Source organism: Agelaius phoeniceus, chromosome 4, assembly GCF_051311805.1.
Source record: "Agelaius phoeniceus isolate bAgePho1 chromosome 4, bAgePho1.hap1, whole genome shotgun sequence".
In the NCBI taxonomy this organism is placed as follows: Eukaryota; Metazoa; Chordata; class Aves; order Passeriformes; family Icteridae; genus Agelaius; species Agelaius phoeniceus.
Window position 1 is genome coordinate 66,956,357 of NC_135268.1, and position 12,939 is coordinate 66,969,295.

Here is a 12,939-nt window from a genome sequence, read left to right on the forward strand (position 1 = left end):
AGTATTCTGATATAAACTTCCTCTGAGAGAGGGGAGGCAAAGAAGAAAAAGTCTTTGCAAGGCTGAAATGGAGTTGAGGCAGGCTTAAATTTGCTTCTTGATTTGCTTGAAGGGTCTGATGAAGGTGTTATTCAGGACTTGTGCAGTGCTGCCAGCCCTGAAGTAAAGACTCAGCTCTAAAGCTGAAGCATTACCTAGCATTCCTTCAGCCATGTGACAAAAAATGCCCAATCTGAACCGTCCCAAACTGCTGCTGTGGTGGTACAAATTCCAGCACTGTGCACAGGACAGATGAAGGGCTCAGAATGCTGCTCCTCAAGCATCTCCACACAGAAAGGGGGGGTGCTTTATGTGTAAAGGGTGAGGGTATGCAGGGCTAGGCATGTATTTTGGGGTTGAAACCTCCTGGCAAGTCACAGCAGTCAAGTCCAAGCTTCTATGTGGCCATCTTGGCTCTCTTTTGCATGGGCTAGAAGGTTACAGGGAAGCTGGAGGCACCTGGCCAGCCACAGACATGTTACCAGCATCAGGAAATACTTTAAATGCTATCCAAGTGACCTGTGAAACTCCTTGCTACAGGGCATTACCAGGAGCCTGGGAATAAACAGATCATGGCTTGCTGCTTAGAAACAGTCTGGTGCTGGGGACATCCTCCCCTTGTGTAAATGCAGGCTAGATCTTGGCTAAAACTGCTGAGCTTTGCTGTGCAGAGGGCTAAGAGCTCACAAATGGCCAGTGGAGAAGTGGTAATTCATTATGCCATGGTACTTCAACTGCTTGTGATTTTCCTCCCATACACAACAAACCTAGCAGGAATCCAAAAGAGAATGGCTTGCACTTATGGCTAACAAGATTAGCTAGTCACAAGAGCCAGAATGAAACAAACAGAAAAGAAGATGTTTGGATGAAATGAAGTTCCTCAGTGTTTAAACCAGTGAATGGGGATTAGGAAGATGTTTCTCTGAAGTGCAGCTATTCCTGAACCCCTGAGGTGGGCTCCATCTCCTCCCAGAGCCTCCAGCCTGTGCCCAGAAATACTGGCATGGGCAAAGCTTCACCTCAGGCAGGCAGGGTCTGCAGGGGACAGCCAAAGGAGAGTGCCCTGATGAATCCCACAGGGATCCATGGTTACTCCACAGTCTCTCTGCATCCCATTTTTGACTGACCAGTATTTGGCCCTGGAGCTCAGGATTTACCTGGCAAGGTGCTCCCGCAGCTCTGAACCACCCCGGTTTTCTCCGTCCCTGTGACTTGCTCATTTTACACTGCTTTTATTGGGGCTTTTCTCATCGGTGAATAAAGATCCCAGCTTTGCTTTCCCGGGACAGCAGCACCATCTAGAGCCTCCTGTGACATGTGCAGTCCCCGTCTGCCTGCGGGAACACCTTCCAGCCACAGCTGAGAAATACAAGAGACAAAAATAATGTGCAGGTGTTAGGGTGGGAAAGAGAATGTGGCAGCCTGAACAGCACCTCTGGGTCTAGTAAAGCTAATGTACAGTCATATACAGCTGGTGTATTGCACTAAAACCAGGGAGGTAGGCTTTGTACTGTGGGGGGTGATTTGTAGCTGTAATCTCATTCTCAGGTAGCACTGTTATGTATTTGGAGAAAAAAGCTCTTGAGGGGTGTATGATCCTTGTACACTGCTTCCATGATGTAAAACAGGGAAACAACTCGGGCAGAGTTGTAAAAGCAGCTGCTGACAGAGCCAGGGCTGCAGCCTGTGGCCGCTGCTCACAGTTTCCCAGCCAACAGTGGGGTCACTGCTCCTTTTCCAAAGGCAAACAGAGAGGGTCACTGCCTCCAGTGTCCTAAAAACACCCAGCCAGTTCCTCCATGCACCTGGGCATGCAGGGCTGCTCTGCAGTGCTTCCAAGGGCCACTCAAGGGGCCAACCTACATCCTGCAGCAGAACACCTTGGGAAATCACTCTGATGTGCCAGTGGAACAGTGTCACCACATTTCTCTTCACAGGGAAAAGCAAGGCACATCTTCCCAAGAATATTTCTGGGTTTCACATTCTCTGACCCTCAGAGAGAGAAAAATCAATTCTTATCTCATTTACTGCTCCTGTGTTGTTCACAAGTGGAATGCATTGTGGAAGATTGTTTACCTGAAGGCAATGATAATTGGATTCTGGTGTGAGTGTTTTGATTCACTGACCAATTGAATCCAGGTGTGTGTCAGGACTGTGGGCTGGCAGTCATGAGATGCTGTGGAGTTTCTCTGCAGTTGGAGTGCAGTTGAGTGCTTGGCAGATTCAGTTTAGATGTAATGTAATATAATGTAACATAGTATAGAATAATATAGTATAATAAAGTAACCAATTAGCCTTCTGATAAGATGGAGTCCTCCTCATCATTCCTCTCCTTCATTGGGAGCAAAAATATCCACTATAGAAGAGAGCCTGAGAAACCCAGGTCTCTGGGCCATTCACTTAAGAGTTGGGCTCCAAGATCCTTGTGGGTGCCCTCCAACTCAGAATATTCTGTGAAATTCAGTAGGAAGGGATTTGTAAGACAAAGCTCTGAGATATTGCTGGCAAGCAGAGCCTGCCCCATGCTCACAGAGGAGACCAAAAGTGAGAAAAACACTACTCATATCTATCTTCTGGTCTGGGGGAAAACCCTGCCTCAGGACCCATCACTTCAAATTCCCTGGGCTGGCTTCTGAAGGACTTGGACAGGGAACTCAGTACCCTAGACATGAGTGTGGGATGGTGTGTGCTTCCCCAAAATGACCTGGAAATGTCATTTCCTCAAATCTGGGTTAGCCAGACACTGAGGTTGGTACAGGAAAGGATGGTCCTGCATGGCCCCAGTGCTAAAGGCACTACTGAGGAGGTTACAGCAGCTGTGCATATCTGCACTGTGGCACACACAGAAATGTGGGAGGAAGAGCTGGGTCCACCAAAAAAAAGAAATGGAACAAGCTGTCCTAACCTAACCTCTCTGTTTTTGCAATCAATCAGTGTTTTGTTTTGCTGCTACAGAGGCCATGGAGTAGTGAACACAAGGAACAGACAGATTTCTCCCTCTCCTGCTCTACTGGCAGCAGCTGAGCCAGGCCCCACCAGCATTCACTGGACAGGGGTCCTGGAGAACAGATTCCATCTTGTGGCTACATCCATCCTAGAATCCTAGCTGGAAAAATACCCTGTCTATAGTCCCAGGAGTGTCCTTGGCCTCCCACAAGATGCTGGGGCACAACAAAGCAGCATGGGCCAGAACTGGTTTTCCAATAGGTAACATGGATGGAAACCTTTTCTCCTCCTGAGGAATTGTTTTAATCACTTTAAAAAGTGGTTATAAAAAAAAGTGGTTGTATGGAACGTGGTTATATGCAGTAGGACACCACAGTTTTGGGTACCCAGGAGCAGCAAGACACAAGTCCCAAAGCCACAACTGCAAAAATTCCTGGCAGGAGGGAGCAGAGATTTCCCAGGAGATGCTGAAGTGCCAGGACCACGTGTCTTTGATCGTGTTCACTGCCTCTCTCCCTGAGTAACAAAGGACTGCATGGGAATAAATCAGCATATTAATGGGATGCTAATTGCAGCTGAATCTGGGATGGACTCAAATTTACACATTCCTTTAAATTATGAATTCTACAACCCAGTTTGAACTGCACTTGGAACAATTAATGAAAACAACTACTATTTTAAAGATCAACCATCCTTTCAGTGGCTTTGATATTCAGATTAAAATAAAAGTCAGCTAACAGGACAGATCCCCATTTCAACGTCACAGCACAAAGCAAAGCACCTCACCTATAGTGTAGAGGCCACTCAAAGTAACTGAGGTCAGGACAGGGCCCAGCATTTGAAAGTGTGCCTTTTTAACAAGAGGCAGAAATACAATTCTGTTCCCATTTCTCCTTGGCTGAACAACCTGCAGGGATGTGTAACTGGAATTTCAATGCCCGTGTGCAGTGACCGTGTTCTTGAAGTGTCTGTAACTACAAGCCCTACATATCAGTGGATAGATAGATAGATAGATAGATAGACAGATAGATAGATAGACAGATAGATAGACAGATAGACAGATAGATTAGACAGATAGACAGACAGACAGACAGACAGACAGATAGATAGATAGATAGATAGATAGATAGATAGATAGATAGATAGATAGATAGATAGATAGATTGTGTGTGTGTGTGAGAGTGTGTGTATGTATGCTGATTTCTTACCATTCCTCCCTGTGCAGAGGAGTCAGGGTGTTGCTTGTTATCCCATTCCAATTTCCTCAGCCCAGAATGGCTTCACAATGGGGTTTAAACATCTTTCTTTTCTTTTTAGGTGGCTAAATGAAGTCTAAAAGAACTGAAGCATTCCCTCACACCCACAGAGCCCTTGTCCTTGCCTTGCCTCTGCCCCCACTGGAGCCAGTGTGAGTAAACCAGTGTCAAAGACCACTCCCTGGTGGGAGCCTGTCTCAGGAGGGGATGATCTACAGGCACTCATGAAGGTCAAATGTGTCTCACAGGACTCTCCTGAGGGCAGGAGGAGAGGTGAGAAACAAGGTTCTGCATCCTCCCCACCTGATTCCAAGGTCTGCTCATTTTCTGCCTCAGAATAAGTTGCCAGCCCCCACGGTGTCCTGCAGCAGTGAGCTCCAAATGCTGCACCAGCGCTCGTCACTCAGTCCACTACTTTGTATGAATGACCCCCAGCCCTTGGTTATCTAATGTAGCCTAGTGTCCAGTCTGCCTTCTCTTGTCAGGCCATTCTCCTGCCAGGAGGTTTTTCTTCCCCTTTATTTTATTATGGTTATGGTCCAGAGTGAGGGTGTCCCCCACTGGAGACCACTCAAGGCACCTGAGTCTCATCTGCATTATGCCCATGCATGATAACTGAACCTGCATTAGCTGAGTAGTTCTTGAGCTGCAGATATTTCCAGTGACAGCCCTTGGAAATAATTTTAAAATTCACTATTTCCTATTTTTCAACTGTCTTTCCTTTCAACCTTCTGAAGGTCCCAAAAGCACCTCACTTCATCCCTTGGCTGCCTGAGGTCTCAGTCCCAGGAGCAGATGCTGACCTCACTGGCACAAGAGCAGCATCCATACTCTTTATGACCTCTCCAGAATGCCACTGCTAGGAGGCTTCTCCAAATCCCTCCTTCCCTACCCACATATGGCAGTTCTTCATGGCTTTCTGTGTTTGTCACAGACACTTTATGCCTTCATCCACCCCAAAATGTTTGCCTGGAAATTAAGACATTGGCCAATTTCCCCATTATAGCCTGTTCTCATTTCTTTCTGTGTCTTTGTTCAGGAGAAAGTGAATCAGTCTCGGGTGACAGCTCAAACCTGAAGGGATTTAATTGTGGCAAAGCCCAGAGCTATTATATATCTTAATCTGGAATATAGCTCTACTCCTAACAGAAAGGCTCAGAGACTAGGGCCAGGAATGCATAAACTTCTATACTGAATTTAACTTATGGTGTGTTGTCATATAAAGAGCTGCTAAGTGAAGTGCTAATCTTCTTCTTCAAGGATGAGCTGTAATAACACTGGGGTCTGAAGAGGCTGCTGCACATGAACCACCTCAGTCAGATCTCTGCAGACCTTCTGCCCTGCAAGAGAGCCAGGGAAATTATAGCACTGCTGATGTCAGTGTATGAAAATATATTCTGATTATTCAGTGTATGAAAATATATTCTGATTTCTGATTATTCTGAATATCCTGATATCTCTGACTATCTGTGCATGCATATGAAATTTGCTCTGCAGTTTCATGTTTCACAGATATAGGCAGAGACTGGCTTTGTTTCTCTCGCAGAAACCTTCAGGCTGAAACATCCAGGTGGGAGCAGAGAGGCCCCAGGGCCCCAGGGACAGTGGCCCTCAGTGACACTGCTGCAGGCACGAGGCACCCAGCCCCACAGGGACATTAGAAGGAAAAGGACAGAGGATAAGTGGTGCTGGGATGGCTCTGGATTTACCACCACCACTCCAACCTCCCTCGGGAACTCCTTGTGGGGGCATTCCAGACAATTGTGGGAGTCAGCCCTACCTTACACCATGGGAATGCAAAAACCAGCTTTAAATCCCCCTCAGCCCTTCTGGGGTTTTGATCCATCCCATCCTAAAGAAGGATGCTGAGAAGGTTGAATCCCCCTCTGGAAATGCCTTTCCCTCCCCAGTGACCAGGCAAAGGCAAGACAAGAAACTCATGTCAGGCACGTGTGCCCACTTTTAAAGAGCTGCATCCATCAAGAGCAAACCCCCCTCATCCTCTGTGAGTATGGAAGGATCCTCTAGGAGAGATGTCCAAGGAGGGGGAATATGCCAAATTCTGGGTGAGTTCACGAGCCCAGGAAAGGTTTTTAGCCCCAGGAAGGGTCTCCAGCTGCAGGCCCCAGGCCCAGCAGTCCCCATAGGGCTGTGGGATGATGCACTCACACATCACTGCTGGAGATCAGCAGGTTTCTCCATGCTTCAGCTTCACCAAGAGCATCTGGTTCTGAATATCTCACCAAATAAAAGCTTCAGTTCATTAAAAGCAATTAAGCATTAGGGCCTCACCTCTAACCATGGCTTCCCGAGCTCGCCCTGGCACCGGCACAGCTGGAGTGAGTGGCCAGGGGTTGAACTGGGCACACGTGCTGTAAAATAAATACAGAAAGTATCAAAAGTATCAAAAGTTTGTTTTATAGTTGTTATATTTATTCTGCTGAGGTGTTTTGATACCAGATTCAGGGGGAAGAGGGTAGAAGCTGAATTCACTGAATGGGAACTGGCTCCAGTAAAAATGTCCTTTCAAGCTTTGTCAGCCACTGCTCTAAAGGGGATGGCAGGGTGGGTAAACACACCAGCCCTTGAGTCTTGCATGTTTATGGTCAGTTCCACAGCCACACCCTGATTCCAGCTCTCTCTGGATCAGCATGCCCTTGCTGTGGGGCTCTGCTCCTCAAGCTGCAAGCCCTGCTGTCCAGAGCATAGGTGAGTTCTCAGCTCCTGACAGAGCATAATCTCTCCCTCTGTCATAAGACATCACAATAGGACAGAAATACTTTAAAAAATGCACAGTAAGGAAGAAAATTAAGGTTGGAAAAGGCCTCTAAGACCATGAAGTTAAACCAGTAACACTGTCAAGTCCACCACTAAACCACCTCCCAAAGTGCCACATCCATACATTTTTTGGACATTTCATGGGATGATGACTCCAGCACTTCCCTAGGCAGCCCATTTCAGTGCTTGACCACCCTTCCAGTGAAGAATTTTTTCTTAATACCCAATCTAAACCTCCCCTAGCACAATTGGCGTCCATTTCAAACACCAACACACAAAAATATTGTCACATAAGCCTTTGCTGCTGAAGCTTTTCTCATGCCTATTGGCATTTCTGCAAGAGAAAACAACAGTATGGAAACCCAGAGCACCAGGAATATTTCTCTGCCCTGACCCCTAGGGGAGCACTGACTTTGACCCTCATTCATGGAGAAAGTTTCCTAGACTTCAAGATAGACTAGAATCTACAAAAAGTGTGAAATAGATTATAGAGAGTAGTGTAGGAGTATCACTTGGTGAGAAATTTAGGTTTTGGGATTTTTACTGATAAAAAATAATAAACACTTGAGTCTGAACATGAACTACCATCTCAAGTGCCTTCAATCCAGACCCAGAGAAACCAACAACTGGTACTGCCACACACCAGGAATACAAACAGGCTCCCATTTAATTTACTACAAAAGCAGAGCTTTTAACCAATGTCACTATGCAGCATACAAAAAAACTCAAAAGAGCTGAAGATCCTAAAAAAATTTAGCCAGGCCCAAGCCTACACAACAAAGCACCATGGGATTTTAGTTCCATATAAACCTTTACCAAAGAGGCATAGGAGCAAGTGCCTAAATTATAGCACAGGCCAAGAGAAATATGACAAAAATATGTGAAAGTCAATGGAAACACACTGGGGGTTGGAGGGCTCATTGGCTGCTTCCTAAGAAATGGTTTCTTGTGTTTTCAAACGTGCTAAAGAAGGAGCCAAAGAAAACCTGTGGGTTTTCATAAAGAAAACCAGTGAGAGTAAATGTCTCTCCTTGGTGCTCTCACACAAGAAGAATTTCACTTTCAATGCCTTGGGATAAATGTTTCACATCAGGTGTGTCCTTCACCCTTGGGCTGGCAGATGTCCAGCCAGGCTGCCACAGGAAGCAGCCAGGCCCTCCTCCAGGTCCTGTCCAAACAATTCCTGGGTGAAGGCTTTGAAGGAGCTGCTGGACACAGGAGCAATGGGTCCCTACTGGGCCATAAACTCACCCCAGCTCCTCTGCTCTCCTGGCCAGGTTCAGTGGAGGCACCAGGGGCTATCCTGGAGCTGTGCATCCACTGATGGCCTTGCTGGAGCTCTCACTGCACTTGTGTGGACATTGGGCATTCCCTGACTTCCCCCAGGGGCATCAGCCTGTGTGTCTGTGAGATATAATGATGTGGGTCAGAGCAGGGGTGCTCTGGGGCACTGTGCTGGCAACAAAGCAAACCAGTGCCAGAGCTTCTGGGAATGATTTCTGGAGAAAAAACCCAAACCAAACAAGTTTCAGACCAATGTGGAAGCAAGCACAGTGTATGTAATGGGCTGATGATGGGATAAAGGGGAGCAAACAAAATGCAATGAATTTTACTGCCTCACTGTGATAAAAAGCATGTGAATTGAGGCACTGGAGAATGATGTCCCCAGGAATGCAAAAGCTAAAGAGTCATTTGATGAACACTGAAACTCCATCAATGGGAAGAATGACAATAGAATACAATGCTTTGGAGTTTGGTTTTTGTTGTTGGGCTTTGGGTTTTTGTGTTGTTTTTTTTCAATTGAAACTGAGGAATGGAGGACAGGATAGAGATTTCTGCTCCACAGCTGAGAACTTTGGCATCTGCCTACAAACCAGGAAACACAAATGCTCCCTGACTTGAGAGAGAGCTCTCTGTGGGACCCAAGATTTTCAGGAGGAATTACTGCAGGCACAAAGCTAGACTTGCAAACAGGAAGGCCATTAGAAATGTCCAGGGAGAGGATGGGATCAACAAACACTGGAGCTGAGCAAGGACACAGCTTCAAGTGAAGGGAGGCTGGGAGTGGGGAAATCATCTATTGCAGGGCAGTGCAGGGATGTAGAAAAGTGAAAATGTACTTAGTTTGGACACCAGAGCAGGGGGAAAGAGTTGTACTTCGTGTCCCCAGCTAGTCCTACTTGCCAGAAGTCAAGCCAGGAATAAAAAGCAGATTTTGTGAATCCTTGGAACCCTCCAGTATAATGGCAGCTGTTCGAGCAGGGCTCAAGGCTGGGTGGAATTAGACAGACTAGAGGATTTTCCCCTCCATGTAAAGAGGGGACATCTTGTTATTCCAGGACAGGATAAGTCAGAGGAGAAGCTGTCCTGAACTGTGGCTCTGAAGATGTGCTGCCTCCCCCATGGAGCAGAGCAGAGCAGGACAGGCTGAGCTGATGTCCCTGGCACCCCAGGCACTGGGAGAAGAGCCTGCACCCTAAAGAAAAAGTAAATGTGAAGCACCTGAAGGCTGACAGCTCTCTGAACATATCCTCAGAGGTAAATCTCAAAGAGGTGTCACAGAGACAGTCTGGACCCAGCTGAGGATGTGCTAAGCAGGAGGCCCTGAACTACTGAAACAGCAACCAAGGACCAGAGTGGGGACAAGGCATAAGGATAAAACAGCCAGCAGCCCCCAGGGACTCAGGTGAGGGAAGAACCCTTGGATGGTTCCAGTCCTTTGGTGTAGGAGTGTTGGGGGTGGGACAGTTGGGATGGATGGAGATGAGAGATCTTTGCAGCCAGATCGTGGAACTTGGGGCTCATTGCAAAGGGCCTGGGTGCAGGGCCCTGCTGGGAGCTGCCAGCCACAGCTCAGAGCAGGCCCGAGAAAAGAGAGGGGGAGAGAGGATGAGAGGGTAAAAGAGTGAAGTTCCTATTACAGTACAATAAATCTTCTCTGTGTTGAATATTCTAATTCTGACTAACCAGACTAGTACAATGTATAAATCCCATAGCATTTACATAAGAATCATTACATTACCATATTGTGTTACAGTTTAAACCCTAAAAACTCCTCTTTGGACCCCTTCTGCCAAGCTAGTAGGGTCTGCTCTGACCTTTGGACCTGCCTGCAAGCACAGGGTGTTGTTTCATCAAAAGGGGATCACCTTCAGCCAGCCACACCATTATTTTCCCGTTGTTCAGTAACTGAGGTATCTCAAAGCTTGCTTTCATTTCAATCTCACTTATAGTTTCTATATTCTCAAAATCTTTTGCCAGGCAATCCTATTTATAAGGCTTTCCTGTTTCATCTTCCCCAACTCTTTGGCTTCATGAATAACTCGTAACTCCTGTCCATTCCAAAGCCCAGTGATGATCCTGTCCAACACAAGGAGCCCAGTGTCCCAGGAGCTGCTCCTCAGCTCCCTTCCTCCCCTTCCCAGAGGTGTCTTCTCCAGGAGACCTCCCAGACCCCAGATTTCAGAGCACACAAGCCCAAAACAGCAGGTGCCAGTTTCCCAGGGCCCCAGCTGGGCAGCAGCGCTGCTGTGCTCCCCCTGCTGCAGGGTGCCCCAGCCTTTGCCCCTGGTGGCACACGCCAGCCCCAGCCCCAGCCCCTGGCACACCTCAGGCAGCCCCTTGCTGCATGGCTCAGAGTGTTTTAAAGCATATTCAGCTTTTGGATTTGACAGTGGCTTGCTATGCACATTACAGTATAAAGGATTTTATTTGTTCGCATTGTTGCAATGTTTATTCCCCAAACTCTTTTAATAGAGGGCTTTTGACAAAGTGTTTCCCCAGCAGTGGGAACTACATACACAGCCCAAAGCAAACACTTGCAAGATAAACATCCTTCACATCCCAGGCTGGTCCTAACCCCTTGGAGCTTGCCATTACCTCCCTTGGAGTAATTCAGCACAACTTAATCAAAGTTAAAAATGATATTGTGTGATTTTATTTTTTGTACTTGCTCAGCGAGCTTTTATTGGCAGCTGCTGCCAGGATCTGGGACTCTGCCAAATCCCCTGGTTATATTGCTCCAGTGTGGACAAACAAAGAAGGCCTATTTAAAAGTTTCTTGGACACAAATAAGGTAAAAACAACAAAATAAAAAACAATGTGTAATTATTTGTTTCCTTTATGAAGGGCCTCCTTCAGAGTCCTTTGAAATCGGTTCTGGTTTCCACCTACTAAAGTCACCCAAGTGAATAATTTAATATTAATAGACATTCCTGAACCACAATGTTACAACCAGAGGCACAAAATTCAGGAGAAAAAGGCCATCTACCTTTCTCTTTCATATTACACTTCCTGAGCCAAAATACCAACTTTAGCTCCTTGCCTTTCCCAGTAACATTTGCCACTTCTAAACACAACTCAAAAAACTTTATAACTTTATATTTAAATTATTTAAGCATAATTTCACTAATTCAGAATTCTATAGTAATTAAATATTAAGGCCCCTGTCAACAACACATGCCTTTAGAAGCCTGGGTTGATGTCCCCAACTTTGGCATTTCTGCATGAGTGCTGCCACATTCCCCTGTCTTTTTGCAGGTAATGATCACTCCTGTGGGAGTGACACTGTGGGCCCTTGCTAAGGTCACTGCCATGGCACAGGCTCCTTCAGCAGTTAAAATGTCAGAAACACAAAGACACTGCTGAATCCACAGCCTGAAATTCATCCCTCTCCACAGCACAGCCCCTCACCCTCATATCCTTCACAAGAGGAAGAGGTGCAGAGAGGACAGGAGAGAGGGAAAAGGAGGGAGACAGACAGAGGAGAGAAGGAGAAAAGAGAGAAAAAAATATCTCCATTTGACAGGGCTATTTGGCAATATTTTGGAGCCAAAGTGCCTCCTGTTGACAACACACACAATGTGCTTTTGAAAAACCAGAAATGTACATGTAGTTCCTTGGCAATTGGAAATAATAGTCAATATAGGGACAAACAGATTTTGGAGCATATGTTTTTGAACTCCCTAGAAACTGCAGCTTTTCCATTTTTTTTTTCCAGGTCACCAATTTATTATGCAGAGGCGGTTGCTTGCTAGTGTGCACAGTCCTGAGTCACAATAAAGAATAAGGGAAAAAAACACCCCCTTTCTCAGCAGAAAAGTCTGACAGCAATAAAGGCCTTAAAAAACAAGCTTCTTGTTTCCTCACCAGTGGCTTCAAAAAGGAGATTAGGGAGTACATAAAATCCCTGTTTTGCTTCTCCCTCTCACTCAGCAAGTTTGCATCTGAGAGAGCCGCTTAAAACTCATTTAAGAAGTTCCAAGTTTGAAAATTCCAAGTCTAAGTAAAATTCAGGTCATTTGCAAGAATTTCTTGGTCTCTGGAAACATCTGAATTCTCACCTGTAATAGAAAGAAGGAGCTGAGTTGTTTGCCTTCTGTGCTGGACCATCTTCCCCACCTTGACTCCACCCTGGCTCAGCAGGTCCTTGTGTACCTGTGCACATCAGAAATGTCACCCTGCTCCCAGCTGGGAGCTGCCAGAAGCTGCCTCTGCCCATGGACAAATTGCATTTTGGGCAGCCTCAGGGACATGGGCACAAGGGCTGGAAACCCTTCCTGCTGCAATTTGGCTTCCTCCACTCCTGGAGACAGAGACAGCCCAGCACCTGCAGTATCCGTGCCAGGGACATGAGCCAGAGCACACAGGGACTTGTTCTGTGCCTCATAGAGATGCTGCTTTCTTATCCCAGCAAGGTGGGCTTGATTCCCCTTATTCCTGTGCAAGGAGATGTTGGCTCTTCCTTGCTTTTGTCAGGATGGATGTGACTTGGACCAGGATGGAGGGGAAGAATTGAGTCTTCACCTCACTGAGCTCATTATTGTTGAGATGATGTTGGTTTGTGGTGGTGCTAATGCAGTCCCCCAAGCTTTGCAGTGGGAATAAAGCAAGTTGACAGTGCACAGTTTGACAGTCAAGG

At 46.5% G+C, this 12,939-nt stretch overlaps 1 long non-coding RNA gene across 1 annotated transcript; it reads right to left on the reverse strand.

The window, feature by feature from the left end:
- Positions 1-1,205: 1,205 nt before the first annotated feature.
- LOC143693855 (uncharacterized) lies at positions 1,206-12,522 on the reverse strand. The gene is made up of 3 exons (XR_013181839.1): positions 12,362-12,522; positions 6,534-6,613; positions 1,206-1,398 (listed from the first exon to the last, which is right to left on the reverse strand). It is a non-coding gene; the product is annotated as an uncharacterized LOC143693855 (long non-coding RNA).
- Between the last annotated feature and the right edge of the window lie 417 nt (positions 12,523-12,939).